The sequence below is a fragment of the Hakea prostrata genome, chromosome 2 (genome assembly GCF_041222555.1).
Source record: "Hakea prostrata isolate BN-2017 chromosome 2, UWA_Hpros_2, whole genome shotgun sequence".
Classification (NCBI taxonomy): Eukaryota; Viridiplantae; Streptophyta; class Magnoliopsida; order Proteales; family Proteaceae; genus Hakea; species Hakea prostrata.
In genome coordinates, this window is record NC_142601.1 from 5,025,631 (window position 1) to 5,045,337 (window position 19,707).

At 38.2% G+C, this 19,707-nt stretch overlaps 2 non-coding genes and 1 pseudogene across 2 annotated transcripts; 2 read left to right on the forward strand and 1 right to left on the reverse strand.

The window, feature by feature from the left end:
• Positions 1–2,217: 2,217 nt before the first annotated feature.
• On the reverse strand, positions 2,218–4,134 carry LOC149023410 (exocyst complex component EXO70H1 pseudogene; annotated as a pseudogene).
• An 8,280-nt stretch (positions 4,135–12,414) lies between these two features.
• Positions 12,415–12,488, forward strand: TRNAR-UCG (transfer RNA arginine (anticodon UCG)). Its single transcript has one exon. It is a non-coding gene; the product is annotated as a tRNA-Arg (tRNA).
• A 1,940-nt stretch (positions 12,489–14,428) lies between these two features.
• On the forward strand, positions 14,429–14,502 carry TRNAR-UCG (transfer RNA arginine (anticodon UCG)). Its single transcript has one exon. It is a non-coding gene; the product is annotated as a tRNA-Arg (tRNA).
• The last annotated feature ends 5,205 nt before the right edge of the window (positions 14,503–19,707 follow it).

The following is a 19,707-nucleotide window of genomic DNA, read 5'->3' on the forward strand; positions in this document are numbered from 1 at the left end:
TGGTTGAGGGAGTCAAGGATCCTCCTTATCATTTCCCCCCTCTTTCTTAACCCACAAAACACCATGGAACTTTTTTTTCCATAGAACTTGAGATGTCTCCTTGTGCAGTCTTATTGCTCCCTGAACTTTCATAGGGATTGCACAACCTGCCAACGACCTGCACCAACAACTACAAAAGAAATGTTAATGCTTGATGGTATAGACCGTAGGCTATTCATACAATACACCATTAACCCTAAAAAATAAAAAAAAAATAAAACTAGCTTGGATTAGCGTAAAGCCTATCCTGAAGTTTTCCCCCTAATTTACAAGCCATAGATCTGTAAAGGAAGGTTTCACATATAATTTTGTGAAAAGCAAACTTCCATTGCTTAAATAAGTAGGAGTCTATCCTCTACAATCTCCGGATTCTCTTCCATAATGTTTATCAGAAAGAAACTATTACTTGAAAACGAGTTCAACTCAGCTTCTCCTTAACTACTATTATTTTTCAGTAGTAATGAAATTATCAATAAATTTTTTTTATTGGATGAGAATATATTATAAGTAGGTTGTAAATGATACTATCTTTTTTTTTTTTTTTTTTGGTAGGGAATAAAAACTTTATATATGTAACTGAAATCCCCGCGGGATCTTACACATTAGAGAGTCAAAAAGTAAAATTCAAGATAAGAAAGGGGGGTGGGAGAAGTGGTACAAGAAACGGTCCTGTGAGATAGCCGTTGATTTTGCAAGTGCGTCAGCTGCAAAAATTGGCTTCCGGGATGTAGGTGAAGGAACAGTCAGGAAAGGAAGTTGCAAGCCTGAGGATATCGGTGATGAGGTGTGAGGTTTTCCAACTACTGCATGATGAAGGCTGCAAAAGAGTGAAAATCAGCGATTGGTTGTCACTCTCCACTTGGATATGGGAGATCCGAAGGTCGAGGGCAAGATGAAGACCATGACGAATGGCAAGTGCCTCGGCAATGAAGGAGTCCTGACAGCCCGTGCCCTGGCCAAAAGCAAACACAACCTGATTAGAAAAGTCGCGTGCGAGACCACCAATGCCCGAGCGTTTCGGATTGATAAAAGATGAGCCGTCCACGTTTAGTTTGATCCTGCCTGGAGGTGGAGGTTCCCATCGAACAGTGGGGAAGTGTTCCTAGGTGAATGAGAGGCGAGAGGGAGGGGGTGAATTCATGGATCGCATGATATAAACGTGTCATGACATCCTGGCTTGGGAGGTTCGGAAGAGTATATAACCGTGGTATAATAGCTCCAAAGAGCCCACAGAGCGATAAGGGAATGAATAAACTGCAGTCGGTTAGGGGAAGGGCAAACAGAATGGATGACAAGGTCTCGAAGTTGGAGATCAAAAGGATGTGAGTGATCCCATTGATGAAGGTTAAGGGTATGCCAAAGATGGGATGTGAATGGGCACAGAATAAAGAGATGATGTGCTGAGAAATGATGATACCCACGGAGTCCACAGTGGAGCGGAACGTTACAGCCTCTCGCATGGAGCAAATCCACCGTGGGTAATTTGCCTAGAAGATATTTCCAGAGGAAAAGGAGGATTCTAGGGGGAGGGGGAGATGCTCCGAAGCCAATTAAGGCGGGGTATTGAGGAGGAGGGGGAGAAAGATGAAGTTGCCAATCTGATAGCCGACGGTGAAATTGCCCGAGGAAGTGGGTTTCCGGATGTGCGATCGGCTTGAGAGAAGAGCGGGATAGGGATCTTGAGAATATTGGCGCGGATATCATCGAGCCACCAAGCCAACACCTTATCCTTATTCCAGGAAGCTGTTGTGAAATTGATGAAGTTAGAAACTTTAAGAGGAAGGGGAGCTGCTGGAAAGCATCCCAGATCGGGGGGTTGATTTGAGACCCAATTGAGATTCCAAGGGTTTGCTTGGGAACCGTCCCCAATCAATAGGATGTGAATGTAGTATTACCTCTTTCCAACCAACCAGAGAGAGTCGAACTTGTGACCTACTCACTAAAAAGTGTGGGTCTTCGAAAATGAAAGACTAAATTCTAAAATTTCAAATTTAATGTTTACATCTTTACAAATAAAATGGCACAAGTATCAATGGATTATTGGAAAAACTTGTATTCATCATGCATATATACCCATTTAAAAGAATCTATCTATCTCTATACAAAATATAATTATTTAAGCATCATCTGAATTTGAGTGAATTTCCAGAGTCAATATAATGGAACGTGGATCACCAGCTAGAAGATCTTGTTTTTCCCTCGCGATTCGGCCGGTGAACGAGATGGAGACGGCGACGGCGACGACGACGACGAATCGCTCTTCCCATTTCCATGGAACAGATGGGATAAGTAATTCTCCAAATCATCGGGGGTAAACATGACATTTAATTCCAGATGGTTCTCTGTTCTCAATAAACCCCGATACTCGCCGTAGAACGCCCGATATCTCTGCACCACTTTCTCGTTTAACGACGCCTTAATCTCTTCCCTCAGCTTCTTTCCCTTAACAATCCAAGAAGACTCTGTTCTGTATGTCTGCTCGAACGCCGAATTGAACTTCTTGAAGCATTCTTTCGCTTCTTCCACTGAAATCGTTCTTGCCGTCGAATCTTCCGGTATGGCCGATAAGACCTTATTCCACCCAATCCTCTCGAAGCTCGCAGCGTATATTTTCACCTTCTCTTTTTGCTTTGACATCCAATCCTCTCCCAATAAACTCCTGAGATTGGATTTCTGAACCTTCTTCACAACGTACCCCAGATTGTTGGTGAGGAACAGATATGCCAAAGCAGGGTCTTTGTACAGCTCTGCCTTGCCGTCGAGTTTGCAGAGGAGCACCAGTATGATCCAAACCAGACGAATAGTTAACTCCGACAATGGGTTGTTGTTGGCGTTTGATCTCTCGAAGTAGAACTCCGGGATAGATGCATGCTTAGGCAATGGCCAATCGGCTAGGATGTCGGTGAGGATTCCACCGTATTCTGACAGGCGAGATAGGTAGTTCATCACGTAACGGGTTAGCGGATGAAGACCACCTCCTGGTGTTGGGGTGGATTTTGATGAATCCTTGTGAATGGCAGATTCCAAGTCCAATAACGCTGCACGAATACTGTCGCCGAGCATGATGAGTGAGTTCTGAGCGTGAGATCGAATAATAGATGTGGAATCAAAGGAGAAGATGAATTCTATATCGGGAGAGAGTTCGGAAATGAGTTCATATATTTCGAGCATTCTGGACGTCTTCTCCGGTGATTTTCCTTTATGATTCTTGGCCACAAATGCTGGAAATCGAAACAGATTCATAGCTCCTTCTTTAGTGATATCGGAGAAACAAGACTCCCTGATGGAAGCGGAAGTGGCGAAGACGTGATCGCAGACTATCCTTTCGCCGGAGAAGAGTGACTTCAGTGCAATCCTGACGGCGTTGAGCCAGGTTTTGATCTTGAGGTCAAGAATTTCCCAATCCATCTTTTGAATTTTCGAAGAAGAGAGCCGCTCGATTCCTAGCTTGTATAGAGCTTCGTCGGCGATAGATTTCCTCATTACCTTGTAGATCCTGATGCACTCCGTGCCGTAGCCGGAGGAGATCATGCATTCGGCGATTGACCTGAGATCCGACATGGCAAGTGCGGAGAATTGCTCGACCTCCGAAATCGATGCCCCGGCGGCCTGAATCTCTTCCTCGGCGTCGGCGTCGTCTTCGTAGTCGGAGATGCTCGATCTAGCGGATGCGCGGGAGATGCTGGATCGAGCGGATACAGATTCAGGATCGAGATGGTCGCGATTGGTGGAGAGATACTGATAGAATTCCTTCTGTAAACGCTTCATGGCGATCTCTACCAGGTTATGAGCTCGGACGAGCTTGGTGGAGGCGGAGTAGTGCATAGCGCGTTGCAGATACCTGACGGATTTGAGAAAATCCTTGGCTTCACGGCGGCTTTCGTGGAAGAGAGAGGTGACTTTAGCGAAAGAGGAGGTTTCTGGATTCCATTTGGTGATGATAGATTCTGCTTGCCTCAAGCTCTCTTCCTCTGATAAGGAACCGGTGCTTCTCGGAGGAAGAGGAGGAGGAGGAGGAGGAGGAGGATGCGAGGTTGCAGTAATAGTAGTAGTAATAGCAGAATCCATGGAGGTAGTGAAGCAGAGGTTCTTCATACAAAGACAATTAATAGTTTTGTGATTCACCATTTCTCCTCTGTGATTAGAGTTCATGATAGCTGCTTTCTGTGGAGATCACTCTTCAACTCGATCTGGTGTAAATTGTTTTTGGAAGTGAGAACTGAGAAGGTGATTTAAGAAGCAAAGCAAAGCAAATCAAAGCTCATGCAGATGCGTGTGCTTCTCTGCTTCTGGAGCTCTCACTCGTCAACTAGATCTGGTGGAAATGGAAATGGAAATGGAAATGGAAATGGTCTGTACTTGCTCTCTTTGAAATTTGAATTCCATCGATTAGCCTTAAACCCTATACATACTGAGCTCAACTCGACCGACCAAAAACCAAATCAACTAATTTGATTAATCAGAAAGACCGTTCCCTTGGACGGTGCATGGGTGATATGTTATCAAAATATAGTGTTCCCATGGAATTTGATTTAAGTAGTGGTAGCTAGATTACAAAGTCCTCGTCCAAGACAAAGACACAAAAAGACTAGAGATTTTCGTTATCAAAGTGTATACAAGGAAGTTTAGATCAATCTTCGGTGTATAATTGATGTGATGATCAGTCAGTCATGACTCATGGTTTTTTTAATTTGGAAACAACAATCACTTTCAGAATCATTACTTTGAAAATTTTAAGAGCGGTCAAATCTCACAAAATCGAATAGAAAACAATGAAGAATGAGACAGATTTTACCCTGGTTCACTTCAACGTCTTCAACGTGAAGTTACGTTCAATATTAGGTTTTTACTGTATTCTTCTCAAAACAGATACCCTAAGCCATAATTATTCATGGGTTCAAGTCCAAATTGTAAAGAAATTTTGAATAAACATGGACCCTTGTATCTATTGGCACACAATATGAAGCATAAACTATACTCAACAAAATTGGTTATAGAATCCCCTCTCTCCTGCTCTGATTTTACGAATTTCTTGAAATCAATCTGCCAATTCTTTATAGAAATGGAAATGTCCATGAAGAGAAGAGGAGAGGAGCAGAGAAGAGACGCGTGGGATTTGAAAATATATAAAAATTTTGAAAAATCAAAAGCCCCAAAACTGTTGGATATTTTATTGATTTTATGTTGCAAGAAAATCCTTGATTCCTAATGAACAACGCAACCGCCGAAAACGAAAAGAAATTCGCTTTCAAGATTATTGACCCGGTCAAGTCGTTTTGTGGCTTGAAAACTAGTACGTAAGGTACGTTTATATTTTCATGGCACGGATTCTGTACGGATTAAATTTAGGTATAAACTTATCAATCAAGACATTAAGGATATATAATAATACAAATACTTTTTCTAATATGACTAAGTTGCGTTTCTCTCATGTCATGTCATATCATCTCTTATGTCACATGTCATATAATAACTAAAGAGAGAATATTTTCTTGTGGGTTGACCAAAGACCCATAGGGGATGAAAATGATCGCCTTGCCTTAGTGGGAAAAAGAAAAAATCTAGCCTTGAGAAACAATTCCTCTCACGTGATATTTCAATTTGGACATGTGTTGCAATTGCACATTTGCACCCTAGTCCTAACAAGCAACCTTCTTCACAATTCATTAATTACTTTTGAAATTAGTAGTTATGGCAAAGTCAATCTCTTCATTCATTTAATTTCTGAATAGACGTGTGAATATATTAAACGATTCTAAATTTCTATCGTTAGATCTGTTGACTAAATCTGAATCGTCTGATAAAATTTCTATTTTTTATTATTATTTATATGTTAATTAAGATAACCTTCTACACTTGTTAAATTTTCAAAAAAAAAAAAACAATGCTCGATTCCTTCTCTATCTCTTCCTGTATTCCCTCTCCATCTCCATCGGCTCTGAAAATTCTTTCATTTGCATTCATCAAATTTGGATCATTTGATTGCAGTAATTCTTTTGTTGTCCTCGTGAAGAAGTGAAAAGGAAATTTTCATCTTCCCTGAGATCTCATTACTCTTTCTTGTTTCTAATTTCATCTCAAAGGATACAAACAAGAGATTCTCACATATTTATGTTCAGTGAATTTCCCACAAAAACCAACATTTTTTCCTTTAAGTTTCTCTAGAAAATTAGTTGTGTTGAACCTTTAGAAGAACTATATTAGAAAAGAAACCGAGGAAGAAGAAAGTGTCGAACAATGTAGAAAAGTATATTAGAGAAGAAATAAAGGAAGAAGAAAGAGATGTTATCGCCAACAAGAATCGGCAACTGGTGATATTAGGTTAAACTTAACTAACCCGTAAATAATGAGAGGAAAAAATAGGAATATTATTGGACGATTCAGATTTAATTTAACAAATCTGACCGTAAATATTCAAAGCCCATTTAGCTAACCTATTCACACGTCATTTGATAATTTATCAATTATTTTTATTTTGAGAAACACCATAAATAGTTCTAGTGTTTTTGGAAGCATAAACACATTTTTAAACATTTGATAAAACTTGTTTTTGGAAGTATAAACAATATGAGTGGGTGTTCGTCAAAATCGATTTTTTTAAAAGAAATTTAGAAATTGCAATAAAATTTACGAAATTTGTCATTGTTATTTTTAGAGTGTCAAATTCCATTAATGCCCATTTTAAAACTGTCACTTAAACCTACACCCAATTTTTTTCCTTTGAGAGATAGACTCAACAACAAATAGTTGTCGTGTTGAAGTGACATAGCAAAAAAATTTAATGAATTTTAATTATATTGTAAAAATCTTGTAGCGAAACAATTTTTGGCAAATTTCGCCAAAATTGTTCTTCGTTCTTCAATGGGTTATTAAATAGGTTCTAAAATCAAGTTGCGATATTCTATCTACGAAGTTAGAGGATTGCACTTCCTTTACATACTGTTAATGACTAAAATGGTCATTCTATATCCCCGGTCTGAACCGGCGGTTGCACGATCCGACCAGGTTCACAACCTAACAGGGTCCGACCAGGAGGTTCATGGTAGGACCGACCACACTAATAAATCCATCCGAATAGCAGTATGAGATGGCCTCATGAAGGTAGACTCCTACCACCCAACAACTGGAGAAGAGAGTTAGTTAGGTAAAAGGACTCTTCTAAAGAGTTACTCTCCTACAATAACTCAAAGCAGGGTTATTCCGAATATAACTCTATCACCATACAGGCATACACTATATAAAGACCTCTGGTAAACACTAGAGGGCAGGTATTCATACTTCTTGTGATCAATTACTTGAATTCTCTATTGAGTAGTTGAGATCATATTATTGGTACTGACTTGTTCGTCGGAGACGTATCTCGACCCCCCAAGGTCGAGCTCGTATCTTGCAGGTTCGTGACAGGGAAGGACGAGCGAGATTCCGTATCAACACATACTTTTACCATTCATTTAAATAAGACACAGAAGTCCTCCTTTGACCCTTAATGCCCCTGTAATTGTGATGGCACACTGAGGAATAACACTTGAAAAAGCTTTTTTTTTTTCTTCCCTCAAACAGTTTGGAGTGATTCAAGCTCTTAATTTCGCATAAAAAAATAATAGTAATTTGTCAAGGACAAAAAGCCTAATCAGAGAATCGATTTCTTGGTTTTTTTGCCACTTTTTTGTACCAAAACAGAATAAAATAGTCATAATTGAAATAAAGTAGACAATACACAGGTCTTAAAAATCACTGTAACGATGATAAGGAAAAACCTTGGGGACGATAGTTGTAGGTCCCATATTATCAACTTGAAAAGTTGGAGCGAACATTGGTTCCACCGGTGTGTATCCAAAGAAGTTGGCGTGACGAGCAATCATGTCCTCCAAGAAGACATGTAGTTGGGCTCCAGGTTTTCAGGTGTTGAGGTAAGAAGAGAGTTAACTGCAAAGTGGAAAGACTCAAGGGGGGGTTGTTCGCTAGTGTTTGCGACCTTGGACGCCACCATCCTCCATACCCGAAATGAAGAACCCCGAGACATCACAACTGCACATATTACCCACAACAGCACCTTCATTACCATCAGAGATACCCAAGCTTCCACCATTGTTTACATTGATGGAGTGGATATTTGAAAATTTGCACTTTTCAGTATGTTCAGTAACTTCGAGAGAGCAGGATCAGATAACAGTACTTGGGCCTTCTAGTTCTCTTTTTTGTCAGCAATAGTTGCATTTTTTGGACTTCAGATGACAAGCCCGGTTTGATTCCCACATCAACAGAGGTATCATTGACTGGCAGATTGTTGCCTTCACTAGCAGAGGGAGGCAGTATCACATTAGTTTGTTAATTCCTCTTCTGCATAAGCAATCAACACACCAAACCCAACAAATACATCCCTCTTGGTGGTTTTCTTACGTTACTCAACTTCATAATCATCAGCTTTCACAACTTGCTTCCCTTTCTCCTTGCTTTTGGCTAATAACGCCCCAAAGGGTAAGATCAGAAGACTGTACCCAAGTCTCAGTATTTTCTTCTAGCAGAGCAAAATTTAGATTGTAGTTGTTGTTGACATCTAAATTATGAACATTGAAGTTGATATTGCCCACAATGTTATCTCCCTAATTATTTTCTAGAGAATTAGAAGAGAAAGCTTGCCCAGTTATAAGGGATGCTTCAAGGAAAGCATCCACAAACTCATAGTCCAGAATGCGAACAGGTCCTGTCATTGGCTGCAACGCTCTAGCAAAAGAAGGTACAGGAGCCAGCATGGGTTCAAGGAACTTTCGTCCACCCATGATAGGAGCACCCCTCCGAATAGGATTAGTAACCACTTTTTTGTAAAACTCATTAGCATCAAAGCCAAGTTTAAGAGAGGCACACCATTCATACAAGTAACAAGTTACAGAACTCGGCTTCTAGGGTGATTTTCCCATAGTTGGTACAAATAAACAAAAGTTCATATAGAACATTCAAGGTAAACCACTCTCCTTCGACATTTTTTATGGAGATGGTTACCTTCACAGGTTGGTTGATATCTATCAACACTTTCATTCTAGCACAGATGATGGGCAAAACCAAGTCACGGAAGTTAAGTTAGACATCAAGAACATTGCCAACTGCCGAAGCAGCATTAAAACATTGTTCAAAGGCAAAACAACCAAATCGAAGTCGCGAAGTTGGGATCAAGACTACTATTGGAGGAAGCTTAGCCGTCTTCCTGTTCTCAGGAAAAGGCTCAAAGAGAGAACGCATTAAGTGGTTTCCAACCCATCATAGAGATAGAATAGCACCTTAATCCTGAGCTCATGGGTTGAGAACATAGCTCTAACATTATTACAGCCTCCACCTGCTACAGTCAGAGCACCCATATCCTTCCAGAACTCAGCCAAGCTACCATAAAGAAAAGACATTGAAATCGGTGTGAAGTCCAGTGCATACCCAAACAGGGTTCTCTCAAGAGTACCCGAAAGCTCATGTCATATCATCCTGTCTTGGCGGTTGGTTCCAATAAGTAAGCGCTTCATTATTCATTCTATCATGCCATAAAACATATAATAACTGAAGAGAAAATTTTCTTGTGGGTTGACCAAAGACATGTAGGGGATGAAAATGGTCGCTTTGCCGTAATGAAAAAAAAAAACCTACTTTTGACATTAGTAATTATCCCAAAGTCAATCTCTTCATCTCTTCGATTTCTTGAAGGCCGTTGAATTGTTGTTTGTTCTTTTTTCCTGTTTCATCACCTCAAGAAATTTTTTAGTGCCGAACAATTTTCAATTCCTTACGTAAAAAGTGATAGGATGGATATTAATAATTTTCAAACATAAAAATTGATAAAAAAAATAGATGATCAAAATAAATTCAATCAAACTAAGGACCCATTTGATAACTGACAAAGTATTTCTGTTTTGAGAAATACTAGAAATAATTCTACGTATTTCTTAAAGCATAAACACTTTTTTAAGCGTTCGTTAAAATTTTCTTTTGAAAATATAAACAATATGGGTAAGTGTTTGTCAAAATCTATTTGTTGGATCATTGGTTTTAAAAAAGAAATAATGTAATAATCTATATATATATTATTTATATAAGTTTCAAAAACGTTAAAACTCTATCTCCCTAGTTTTGTTTATAACACTTATTTGATTCTTATCTCTTTAAGACTCTTCTAAATATAAAGATTTCAATCCAAAGATTTTGGCGAACCGCATATATAATATTCCTATCCCTATATATAAAAAACGCCTTTGTACAAAAAAAATATATAATAATGGCAATTCCTTATATATAAGGTAACTTAATTTATCATATTTGTGCTGTCCCACATCGGATGGAGCTAATGATAATGTCGATCATATATATATGTATTGATTGCTCCTAACTGGGATGTATGCTCGTGGGAAAAAATTCTCTGGTGTGCACATTTCTCTGCAATGCACAGCACACCAGCACTTGACAAGTGGCATATTCTTAGTAAATTGCTCTACTGCATTCTTCCTACATGGGCGAGAGCAGCAGTTTTGTGGGGAAATTCCTGCATGGTAAGAAATATTGTATCAAACTCTTGTTTCCAAATCTCTTTCCTGTTTCATTCCAATTTTAATACGGTTTTGTCTCTCTTTTTTCACAACTTGATGCTGAGTTCTTCACTTTAACAGAAAAATAAGAAATACAATTCCAATTTTACTACGGTTTTGTCTTTTTTTTTCAGAACTTGATGCTGAGTTCTTTACTTTCACAGAAAAATAAGAAATACAGAAACGGGAGGATTAGATATCTGATGATTGCAAGTTAACAAAAAAGAAGAAAAGAACAATAAATAAATAAAATAAGAAGAAGATCAAGAACAAGAAAGAGGAAAACCTGCAAAATCCACCCGGCTCTAGCTTTTTATTTATGTTGTTTTCCAGAGGAGGTGTTTTTGCTACTTAAAAATGTATTCAAGAATCATTATATTGTTTCCATTGAGAACAACGGTGAAAGGGAATCAAACCTATTATTTTCGTGAAGAACAGCAGTGAGAGGTTTCAGAAGATGGATGGAACAACAAGGAAGAAGATGGAGTTGACGGCGGCAACACGATGGGAGAAAAATGAAAAGAAAAAAAACTTTCTAACACTCATATTTAGAATCGGGTCACCAAAAACAAAAACCGGTTATAAGATAGGTCAATTTCACTTCAAACCTTGTTTTCTAATCAGAACCATTTATTAAGAATATGCCAATTGTCAAATGGTAGTAGTGCACTGCTGTGCACAGCAGATGATTTTTTTTCGGTATGCCCGTAGAGAGTTGAATATGGATCAGGCTTAAGCATCTAGCTGGGCCAAGTTGGGCGCCATGGTCTGTTGACGGTTGTTTGACAATGTCTATGATGGAAAAAAAAACTAGAATAATAAAAAAATAAAATATTTGACTTTTTCATATCTTTATTTTTATTTTTGACCTCCTTCAAAAAGAGATTAGAGCTAGCGAATTGTAAATAATTAATAAAAATAAAAAAGTTTGTCCCCATTGGATTATGATCCAGAAAAATTGTACGATCAATCACAACTATTTCCCTTTAGAGGTGACCTTACGTACATATGTCATTCTCCTCTATAGATGTTGATACGATGCTTTCGGTATTCTAGTTCTAACAATTTTTAAAAAGATATTTAGAAATTGTAATTAAATTTAAGAAATATGTCATTGTTATGTTTAAAGTGTTAAACTCTATCAATGCCCCTTTTAAAACTGACACTTAAACCTACACCCAATTTTTGCTCCGAGATACCGACTCAACAACAAATAGTTGTGTTAAAAGTATTATGGAAGTAGAAATATTTAATGAATTTTAATTTACATTGTAAAAATCATGTAAAACGAAACAGTTTTCGGCAAAATTTTCTACTTCTTAAAGCAAGAAACACCAAAATTGTTCTTGGGTGGGTTATTGAAATAGATTCTAAAATCGAATTGCAATATTCTATCTATGAAGTTAGAGGATTGTACTTCCTTTACATACCTTTATTATATATTTAAGAAAATGCTCCACACTAGTTCATTTTGTGAGTGCTCATAGATGAACCTTCATTCTAAATTACTAGTTCATTTTGTTAGTGTTCAGAGATGAACCTTCATTCTAAATTATAGTAGAAAATTGTAATTTGGATTCATTGAAATGAAGTCTTCATCTCCTATCATGTCATTTGATTAGAAATTATACATATACCAACCTAACGCATCCACTCTAAGTGGTCCCTACACCAACATTGTGGGCTACCGAAAAACTACATCGATGCATTAAAATTTAAAAGGAATCGTTTTTTATATTTTATAAGTGGGTTGAATAAATCTCCACGATTGATTTTTCCCTCTATCCCTGCGATGGAAGATATAACAACAAATGGCCGCATAGCGCAGTGGATTAGCGCGTTTGACTTCGGATCAAAAGGTCGTGGGTTCGACTCCCACTGTGGTCGCTAGTATTTTTGTTTTTTTTTACAATATCAGGGCACAGAAACCAAACATGGGCGAAGAGAAAGAAATTTTCATTAAATTCTCATTAAGTTTGCTCTAGAGGCTCTCCCACTGGGGTCGGTCCTCCGGTCGTGTGTCTTCCCTCTCAGTGGTCGCTAGTATTTTTGTTTTTTTTTTTACAATAACAGGGCACAGAAACCAAACATGGGCGAAGAGAAAGAAATTTTCATTAAATTCTCATTAAGTTTGCTCTAGAGGCTCTCCCAGTTTACTGAGGGGTCGAGTCACCTCTCAGTGTCGTGTATCGAATGCGGCTTCCCAACCCACTCACCTCTCAGTGTCGTGTATCGAATGCGGCTTCCCAACCAACCACAATCTGCCCGCATTTGAACTATGCTTTGCAGATATCTAGGGCTTTGCTCTAATCCCTCTTAGCGTGGTATTTGCTAACTTGATCGTCAGACGCAACTTCCCCACCAACTATGGTCGGCCCGCTTCTAGGAAAAGTATATTCTAAGTTACCTATAAGTATATGGAAAAAAAAAAGGGGTGGAACAGGAGTTCTCAACATACAAATTACATTGATCCGTCACTACACAAAATGCAATGGAATCAACTACAAATGAACCAATTCCAAGATGTCTTGAATGATGTAATGGATCTTCAAATTAATGCTCTTCCAGTAATTTTGATAACCTTAATATTGCCACCATCAACAATTATTTTGGGGATGTTCAAGGTTTGAGCACAAAGTTGCTTATGCATTACATCCTAAGTATGTAGTTTGGAATACCCAGACCGTTGCTTCTACCTAGTATTTATAAAACAATACTGAGTTCTATGGTTAATTGGAATCTTTTATAATGCCCATTATACCGTTGGATCATAACTAATCCGATGGTCAATATTATAACATAAGTTGGATATAATTCAAATACCTCAACATGTTGAGCCTTAAAGCTCTTATGAAGCTTGCCTCACCACAAGCGCTTCGATCACAAGAAACAGATTGAGACCCACAACCTTGAGCAAAACAAAATTTCATTCGAGCTAAGGAGTGTCTTCCAATGCCTCTTACACCAAAATATTAGAGTAAGCAAGAAGAGCACCATCGAAATTAACTTTAATCCATGATTCCTCTGCAGCTCTCCACTTGATTTGAGGGACATCAACCTTGACATTGTTTCTTGATTGCACAGAGATGTATTCCTGAGTCAATCCACTTGGCAAAGAGAAGATATGAAATGAATTTCTAGGCTCCTTTCCATGAATGGTATCAGTGAAATTAATCCACAATGCCCAAAGCATGTTTAACTGCAGCAAAATAGAAAAAGTTGTTTTTGCCTTTTAAGAGTCCTATTTCCTCATTCTAATAGTTAGTAGTCCAATTTGGATGCTAAAGTTGCTAGTCTTTTGTGTATCTAATTTCCTCATTCTCAGTGCCAGATTTGTAAGATCTAGTGTAACGTAGAACACATCCTCTGTTGTGCACATATATACTAAATGATTGGCTGAAAAAACAAAGTAAATACAAGATTATTGAAAATTTTTAAATTTTAAAATTAAACTTTTAATCTTAGCTAATCATTTGGTATAAAAATGCACTATTGTGCACAACAGATGATTTTTTTCCCCAGCCACGATACAAACCTTGTGTCTTAATCTTTAGCCAATATTTTGATAGCGTTATTGCATTAAATGCAGTCCTCTGCTTTAGGTCCCTTTCCTAATGAATATATTGTAAACTGGTTCATGAATTTAGTTCTTCAAGGTATGTGTTCTTGTACTACCCAATCCTGAAATGGCCTTTGGCTAACCAATATTTGGTAACTATATTTAACCGTTATTTTTTCAGAAAATAATAAATAAATAAATAAATAATCTTAATTTAAGGATATCCATGTTGTGTTGGATTTATGCTGTGTTATTTAAAATAATATATGACCGCATAGCGCAGTGGATTAGCGCGTTTGACTTCGGATCAAAAGGTCGTGGGTTCGACTCCCACTGTGGTCGAGTTTTTCTTGACCTGAAATTTTTTTTTTAATTAATCCTAAAACAATGATGTGAAAACTCTGACATTTGTAGGACATCAATACGGGTTGAGCTAAATGGGCAGCACTGTGCTACGGAAGAGAATCTTGATCAAGATTCCGATCCCAACCGTCTATTTTGATTTACAACACTTTTGAAATGTACAATCGATATCAAAATCTTGGTCAAGATCTTGACCGTTGGCAGCACATGTTGCCGATAATTATCCAATCTAATAAACTATCCATGATTGTTGATTATTATTTTTCAATTTGTGATTTCGGATTTTCTAACTTTCCACTTATCAATTCTGAATATCAACCCTTTTAGATAAAAAAAAATATATGTTGTATCTAATTGTTTTTTTATAATTTGGACTATTGTCTCTGCATATTGATGGGATTTAGGGGTGAGTTCAACCTACTAATAAAGGTTAACCGATTCAACTTTGGCAAATGTCAAAATGCCACTTGATGAAATACCATTTAAAAATTAAACATATAATTTTTTTTTCTAAAACAAAAGAATAATTTATTTCTGATGCGATAATATTTCACCAAAAATGCATTTTCAAGCCAGATTTCAGACCATCCATTTATGGGGCCACTTAGATTGTTAAAAGGTTAAAAATGGTTAGGTACTTTTTTTTCTTTTTCGGATACAAAGACGGGGCTAAAAGCCAAATACAATCAGAAGAAAAACTTATCTCAGATTGAGACTTAAAACTGCTTGAAGGATCTCCTAAGATCTCAAAGAGGATTTTGAAATAATACCAAAGACGAACCCGAACACAGATGCATCTTTGACATCCAATCATCAGTTTTATTGGCTTCATAACCAACATCGTAGTACCGAACACTACCCACCTCTGCCACCAAAGCTTGAATTTCGTTTACCACCTTAAACCACCTTCCCTTCAACACGCGAATCCCGATCAAGCAAACTAATAGCTTTGTCGAGTCTAATTCAATCTGAATAAGTCACGTCCCCAACTCCATAGTCATCCTAACTCCTTCCGAATGGCACAAAGCTCCGCTTCCACCATCAACTCCACTTGCACATGACCAACAAAGCACCCAAGGAAAAGGCTTCCGACATCCCGAAACACCCCCATCGATTTGGCCATCACAATGCGCCCAAAAAGAAGCATCAACATTGCATTTAAAAGATATAGTCCGTGGGCATTCCCACCATACCGAACCCCTAAGCAAAGAGGATCTAGAAGTCACCTTGCTACACGACATTCATGCCTCAGACACCGAATGACAATAGAAGTCCACCTGCCTTTTGCCATCCATTGGTCAAACAAAATCTTCATCATGAGCCTCTTGATTACGCCATCTCCACAAGAGCGGTAGCATATACCAAAACTTCTCAAGCCAATTTGGTGTTATCTTAGTTAAAGAGCCACATATTTTATCCACCATCCAAGTTTCCCTTGATGAGCTAAAGGACGCCACACGGTGCTCAACCGACACCAATTGCCACCAAATATTTTTTGCAAAACATCCATCTCACAATACTTGAAGAACATCTTCATCAACTTTTGAACAAAAAATACACATTGTCGATGTCCCCAATCCTACCTTATACATTCTAGCACTTGTGAGGAGATGATCTAAACTCACCAACCATATGAAATAACATACCCGATACGGCACCTTTAACTTCCAAACCGAAGTCCAATATTTCTTAGGGAAAGCATTAGGACAGTAGGGGACAACATCACCAACCAAGATATCATAAGCTGAGCTTACCGAGAAAACTCCATCCGATGAAGGCAACCATAAAAATATGTCATTCCCATTCTCCAACCTAGGTGAGTTACAGCAATCCAGGCTATTCTTAGCGACCCCATCAATGTAGCGATTTAGTTTACACCACTTCCAACCACGCCTCCCATCTGTGACATCACTCACCAAACACATTAGCAACCTATTGGGGACCGGACCCACTGTGGACTCCACCAAACTAGTATTTGAGAAAATCCATTTATCCCACCATAACAAAATGTTTTTACCATTCCCCATTGAGATTTTCGAATGCTCCAATACTTGACAAGTGACACTACATAAACCTTTCCATAAAGAAGAATCAGCTCCAAGCGCCACAAAAGGCTTCCCTCTTGGAATAGAAGAATACTTAGATTTTAAAAATCGGGTCCAAAGAGAGTCTTGATGCAAGAATTCTCAAACCAACTTCATTAAAAAGGCGTAGTTCATCACTGACAAGCTTCTAAAACCCAACCCACCACCTTCTTTAGAGTTACAACACAAACTCCACTTCACAAGATGCATCTTTCTACGATTCAAGGTATCACCCCAAATGAATCCACGAGCAAGCTTCTCCACCTCATCCAAAATACCTTTCGGTACCACATTAGTTTGCATAGAATAATATGGTAAAGCCATCACAACTGACTTGGCAAGAATCACCCTCCATGCAAAAGACAAGGAAACCGCTTTCCACAATAACAAACGATCCTTAACTTTAGACACAATATAAGAGAACTTTCCTCTTTGAGACCTGCCACCCCAAAGAGGAACAGCCAAATAGTTCCCAAGATCACTAGTCTCAAAAAACCACAAGAATGAATGATGTCTCTCACCTCAGTCCTCAGTGGCGGACCCAGGATGCAATAGTGGGGGGGGCCGAAGAATGAAAGCCAGTAACCTTCCTATTTGGGGTCCCACCGCTAAATTATTTTATTAAATTAAAGAATAGACCCATATATATTTTGTGGGCCCACACATATTTGAAAAATGATAAATTATTGATAATGATATATTTTTTCACAAAATATGGTAATTAAAGCAACAATATAAAAAAATATATCCATGACTTCAACCTAAGTTATCAACCAAAATTTTCATTGGTGGAGATTAAACCAAAAATTTTTTTAGGTATGCAATCAATGGTAGTTAGTTACCTACTACTATACATTTTATTCACAATACAAAATCAAATAACAAAAATTGCGAAATAAGAACATTGAATATAAAATCAAATTAAAAAGAATAACAAAAGAAAGAAAACAATGAATAAATTGAGAAAGAGAAAGAGACTTAATTGTGGAGTAGATTTTTTCCAAATTTTCTTAAGCCACGCTTATAGAAGGGGAAGAGAATAAATAGGAAAAAAAGAGGATAGGGGAGAGGAGATAAGAGAATAAATAGGGATGAAGAGTTAGTTTTTAATTAGAAATAATATTTTGATTTTTGAATACCTAATAAGATTTTTTTTTCCAAAATTTCCTTTAACCCACGTTTATAGAAACATAAGAGAATAAATAGGAATAAATGACGAGAGAGAAGAGAGGGGAGAATAAATAGGGATTGATGGATTAGTTTTTTTTATTAGGAATGACATTGATACCCATCATTTTATATTTAAAAATTGTTCATAATATTGGGGGGGGGGGCCAAAAATAGTGACATTTCACATGTAGGAAGAGAAAAAATCGAAAAAATTAAAGGAATTAGGGAAATATGGATAAAATTTAAAAAAATCCGGAGGGGGCCATGGCCCCCTCCGGCCCCTTCATAGGTCCGCCCCTGTCAGTCCTGCTAATATTAGAAGATACCAAAACCCTCAACTTATCCACACTAACTTTGATTCCCGAAGCATTGCAAAATCTACTTAAGCAATTAAGGATGATTTGCATCTGATTGACGGAAGCCTCTGCAAAAAAAAATAATATCATCTACAAACATCAAGTGGGAAATTAGGGGTGTCAACGGTTCGGGTTGGGCTGGTTTTGGGTTGGGTCTAACTGTTTCGCGCTAAAAAACACTCAGCCCAAACACAGCCCATTAAGAAAATAACAGTTTCGGGCCTGTTTTGGGCCGGTGCGGTTTGGATTCGGACTAACTAACAGTTGGGGCTAATGGTTTAGAATTGGGTTTACTAACAGTTTGGGTTTGGGTTTACTAGCAGTATGTTTTAGTACCTTGTTGATGTGTGGAATTTATCAAGAGCATGTGAGCACACATAAGCATTTAGTTCTCTCCAAGTCTCTTATGTTGGATGTGTAAAACCAAAAACATTTTTTGATACAAAAAAATAAAAATTATAGAACTAATATACAAAAGAAAGTTGGCATCTTAATGAATTTTATTGGGTTGTTTCTGCTTATTCTCCTCCCCCTACCTGACACTTAAAAAAATTGATCAAAATAAAACATTAAAAGATTTTCAAATGATAATACACTTGCTAAATACTTACTAAGCCCATCTTCCAAATGGTGAAGGCTTTAACAGGCTTATTGTTTGCATATTCCAAAGCAAAACAATTAAGGAAAACAAAGGGATACTTGGGGGTTTTCCTGTCTTTTATATTTAAATTTAATTTATTTCTTTATTTATAACAGGTTTAACAGATTGGTTTCAAGCCAAATGGTCTAAGCTAGTGGGTCACACACGAGTTGGCCCCGACCAACCCAAACCAGTGTGGGCTGAGGTTGTTCAGCCCAAACACAGCCCATTAAGCTTCCGTTTGAGCCAGTTTGGGCTATAACGGGCCAGTTTGGTCCGATTTTAACAGTTCGGGTTAAATTTGGACATCCTTATGGGAAATACACAACTCTATCTTAAATTTAGACACACCGCCTCTCTTTGCGAAAAAAACCCTAGGCGCCATCAGGAGGTGGAGAGCCTCTCTCTCCTCCTCTCTCCGTCCCGTTTTCCGGTCTCAGCCTCCATCTCTGCCTTACTCCTTCTCTACCCGCATCTTTTCGCCTCTGTTGCATCTCAAACTGAGGCTCTCCGCCTCTCTCTCCTTCTCTTTCTACCTCTCTTTGCCTGAGGCTATCATCTTTTTTCCGTCCAATTCCGCCTCTCTCCACCTCTATTTTTCTTTCTCTTCTTCACTCTCAGCGTTTCCTCTGCATCTTCCTCATCGTTTTTTCTCTTTTCTATCTCTTTTTTCTCTATTTTTTTAATCTTTGTTTCACTGTTTAAAGCTTCCGGTTATAAAAAACAAAAAACAGACCGGTGGTTGATGCAAGTTTTGGTCATGTATTATGCGGATTTGGTGTTTTTTATGCTAGATTGTGTTAGCCTTCTGCTGCTAGTGGTGTCCATGTTTGCGGTTTCAAGATGGGAGTTCAAAAACAAGATCCGGTGCTTTTTGCTTCAACAACTGAGTTGGCGCCCTTGTGGCGTGTTCAACCGCCTTTGTGGCGTGCTC